The following is a 4,666-nucleotide window of genomic DNA, read 5'->3' as shown; positions in this document are numbered from 1 at the left end:
GAAGATATATTGCGTGCCTGTGTTATTGATTTCAGGGGTAGCTGGGACGACCATTTACCGCTTGTTGAGTTTGCGTATAATAACAGCTACCACTCCAGTATTCAGATGGCACCATATGAGGCTTTGTATGGCAGGAAGTGTAGATCACCGATCGGTTGGTTTGATGTTGGGGAGACTGAGTTGATTGGCCCAGATGTGGTCCAGCAGGCCGTGGATAAGGTGAAACTTATTCGAGAAAGATTGTTGGCAGCCCAGAGCCGACAGAAATCTTATGCCGATAAGCGACGTCGACCGTTAGAGTTTCAGATTGGCGATTGGGTGTTCCTGAAAGTGTCACCGATGAAAGGTGTTATACGATTTGGCAAGAAAGGAAAGCTCAGTCCGAGATATATTGGGCCCTATCTGATTATTCGCAAAATAGGCAAGGTGGCCTACGAATTGGATTTGCCAGCTGACTTGGGAGCGGTACACCCGGTATTTCATGTTTCTATGCTTCGTAAGTGTATTGGTGACCCTTCCAGAGTCTTTCCTGTAGATGACATTCAGGTCACAGAGGAGCTATCTTATGAGGAGCAGCCTATAGCCATATTGGATCGCCAGGTAAAAAGGTTGCGGAACAAAGATATGGCTTCTGTTAAAGTGCTGTGGCGGAACAATAACCGAGAGGAAATGACCTGGGAAGCTGAGGAGCATATGAAGAAGAAGTATCCTCATTTATTTTCAGAGCCTACAGGTAATCCAATTCTCTATTTGACTATGTTGTTTGATAAATGAATCGTTGATCAATGATTGTATTGTTGTGATAGTTAGTAAGGAAACTTCCCCAAATTGTTGTATGACCGGTAAGGTTAATCTGACATTCGAGAACGAATGTTCTAAAGGGGGGGAGGATGTTAGAACCCGTATTTTTGTACAGTGGAATAATCCGGATTTAATTATGATAAGTTAAGGACAAAAAAAATATTTCGGGATACAAAGTCGGGATTCTTGACCTTCGATTTTATTTTAAGATATATGTGGTGCATGAATTTATTGGTATGGAACAATTAGGAAAATTTGGGACCAAAAGTGATAAAAATTGGAAGATAAAAATTATTCACAATTTCCATGGTTGGCCCACACAAATGGTGTTCAATTTTAATTGGTCCACCACATTGTGTGGGCCACAAACCATAAGAGATATTATGGGGACTTAAAAAGATGACCTTAAGTCATCTCCTCACCATTCTATACTTAGCAAAAAAAAAAAAAACAAAACAAAAGTGGAAGAACCAAGGGGGAGCTCACGGCTAGGAGCAAGAAAACCAACCCCCATTTCTTTGCCTTCAAAAATTAATTTCTTGGTGTTAACCCACTATATTGAAGTCCCTAAGTAGCGTGGAAGAGTTGTTTGGGTCATCTAACCATTCATTGTATCCAATTGCAAACCCTAGGCTATTGTAAAGTTGAAGAAGAAAAGGTAAGATTTGATTTTGTTTTTGCGTTATGAAGGTTATATCCATGTTGTAGTATGTTATAATGGAGGAAAATCATGAAATATGAAATGTTGGAGGTGAGTTGTGTATGTGGAGCTTGAGCCGTGTAAATGGGTGTTGTTGTGTTGTGATTGAAATTATGAATTAAAGCCTAGTTATTTGATTATGATCATTGTAAGGTGAAGAACAATTTAATGCCCAAAGAGTCTTTTAGCTAATGTTTGGCATTTTATGGCTTATTTTTAGATCGTGGGCAGCCCGAATCATAGTTTGGACTTAGCTTGAGTTGGATCATATTGGAGAGCGTTTGAGGTATGTAAAGCAATCTTCCTTCTTTTGGCATGCCTTAGTTTCACATAGGCTAGATTAGAGCTTTAAGGGAATTCCAAATTCGAGATCCGAGCATGTTATGATCCATATATATATTCTTTGGCACTCTTATGTATGTTTTTATGAAATATGAACCATGATGTATTTGAAGTAATCGCTTTCCGAAATTCGCATAGAAAATGTTCACTTTAAGGAATTTTGTAATCTCTGAATGCCATATTTTTCGCATAGAGGCTCGGATCGCTCCAATAATTTTTATAGGAGTTTGCTTGATGTATAATGGGTATGTTTTTCATAGGCGGGCTCAGTTCGGGTCTATACTCGTCCGTGGGTCCCGCGACGCCCTTTATGTAAATTCGACAACTTTGAATCAAAAAGTGATAATTATTATTCCGATTTCGAATATGACTATTTTACTTATCCTTCGGATTTATAATAATGATTTTATGCATATGATTCCTCACTACTCCGCTCGTGCCTACTATGATATCGTTCGCCGGTTCCCGGGCCGGTTCTGTTGTCGTGCGCTTTTTGATACATTCCGGTGTTATGCTGTGTTTATGGTTCACCGTGCTCCTCGCTCGAGGGCCGGGTTCCACTTATGTTTGGCGTTATGCTGTGTTTGACGTTATGCTGTGTTGTGATGTGTGACGGGGATTCGGAGATTTGAAACTTTCTGGTGTTATGCTGTGTTGTGGCGCCATCGACAGGCGGGCGACCACATTTTCCAGTGCCCTATGCATAATTTATACTTTGGAAATAAACATTTTGATATGTATTATTTTCTATATATCTGATTCGATTATTATTCAGATTTATTTCTGTACCTTCTACTTTGCATACTCAGTACATATTTCGTACTGACCCCCTTCTCCGGGGGCTGCGTTTCATGCCCGCAGGTACAGACGCACAGCCTGGTGATCCACCTGTTTAGGACACCCTTTCTGCTATTCGGAGTGCTCCTCTCTTTCCGGAGCTTATACTTTTGGTATATATATTTATTAGTGCATTTGTATATATTCGTTCATGGGTACGGCGGGGCCCTGTCCCGTCATATGATTATGTCGGTCTGTTTAGAGGTCTGTGGACATGTTTGTGGGTTAGGGTCTTTCTGTATGGATGTATGTACATGTCGTTTGGGCGATCCCATACGCCGAGGCGGCCGGTCCGCATATGTTGTTTGGGCGATCCTATACGCCGAGGCGGCCGGTCCGCATATGTTTATATATTTCTTGGTTAGCCCTGTGTGGCTTTTGTTGGTATTTTCTGCGTGCAGGGTATATTGGATAGTCCGTAAAACAAAGGAAACTCTGCCGAAATTTTCTGGAAATTACCTAAATTTGAAATAAAGTCTTGTCGGCTTCCGCCATATACTAGAATGAGTTGATAGAATTTGAGATAATATTTGATAGATGGGTTCGGGTGCCCAGATCGGGCACTAGTCACGGCCTACGGGGTTGGGTCGTGACAAGTTATGTGGCTCACCTAGATATAAATGTGAAAGTATGATAAGAGGTGCCCGGGTGGGTTAGCAACGGGTGCCCGTCGCGGCCCTCCGGTTGGGTCGTGACAAAAGTGGTATCAGAGCAGTTCTGTCCTAGGGTGTGTCTACGAGCCGTGTTCAGTAGAGTCTTGGTTATGGGTGTGTTGCGCGCAACACTTATAAACAAGAGACTGCGGGCATTTTAGGAATCAATGACCTTCTTTCTTCATGAGTGCTTTAGAGTATAGTCTCCGCTTCAATTCTTTGGCTAGGTATGCTTCGTCCATGGTAGCGGATATGGGTGACCGAGTGCACCGTTTTGTGAAAGACCTAGGGCCACATTTGATGGATAGGTGCTTGACTATGTCCCTTCAGAACAACATGGATATTTCACGCATTCAAGCCCCTGCTCAAAATTTAGAAGAAAGCCAACAACAACAAAGAAGTGAGCGTGAGCATGATAGAGGGTGTAACAAGAGGGCTAGGTCTTCGGGTCAGATGAGTGAGTTTAGAGGCGGGCACAGACAGCAGTTTTTGAGGCATTTAGGCCATTCTATGACTAGTACGCCTCCACGGTTTTTAGGCTAGAGATTTGATAGATCAACTCATTTCGGGTCGAATCAGAGTTTTTTCGGTTCTCAGTTCAGGGGTGATTCGGGTCCGACGAGGACACCCGTGCCACGATGTTCCCAATGTGGTAAGTTACATTGGGGTCAGTGCCGATTGGGTTCAGAGGTTTTCTATTCATGTGGTCGGCCAGGACATATTATGCGTGATTGCCCCTCAGTTGGTGGTAGAGGTAGGACCCGGCCTTCAGGGTCGGTAGCCGGATCTTCGTTATCTATACGCCCTATGGGGCCAGGTTCACATGCGCCAGTCGGCCATGGTAGAGGCAGAGGGAGAGTCCCCAGTTCTAGCGGTCCTCAGCACCGTATTTATGCTTTGGCTGGACGCCAAGATCTTGAGTATTCTCCTGATGTTGTCACAGGTATATTATCAGTATTTTCTTATGATGTATATGCTTTGATAGATCCGAGCTCCACATTGTCATATGTTACTCCATATATTGCGGGTCGGTTTAGAGTCAAACCGGAGTCAATCAAACCTTTTGAGATGTCTACACCCGTTGGTGAATCGGTAATAGCTAGCCGAGTATATAGAAATTGCATAGTTATGATTTGTGACCATCGTACTATGGTTGACTTGCATGAGTTAAAAATGGTGGATTTGATGTTATTATGGGCATGGATTGGTTGGCTTCTTGCTATGCCAATGTTGATTGTAGAATGAAAATGGTTCGTTTCCAATTTCCGGGAGAACCAGGTTTAGAATGGAAAGGGAATACTACGTCACTAAAAGGTAGGTTTATTTCCTATCT

General features: G+C 42.7%; 1 long non-coding RNA gene across 1 annotated transcript; it reads left to right on the top strand.

The window, feature by feature from the left end:
- The first annotated feature begins 369 nt into the window (after positions 1-369).
- LOC132638489 (uncharacterized) lies at positions 370-3,023 on the top strand. Its single transcript, XR_009581762.1, has 3 exons — positions 370-733; positions 1,722-1,787; positions 2,705-3,023. It is a non-coding gene; the product is annotated as an uncharacterized LOC132638489 (long non-coding RNA).
- Positions 3,024-4,666: the final 1,643 nt, after the last annotated feature.

This window comes from Lycium barbarum, chromosome 4 (genome assembly GCF_019175385.1).
Source record: "Lycium barbarum isolate Lr01 chromosome 4, ASM1917538v2, whole genome shotgun sequence".
Classification (NCBI taxonomy): Eukaryota; Viridiplantae; Streptophyta; class Magnoliopsida; order Solanales; family Solanaceae; genus Lycium; species Lycium barbarum.
The sequence above is the reverse complement of the archived record's forward strand: the minus strand, read 5'-3'. Positions and strand labels throughout refer to the sequence as shown.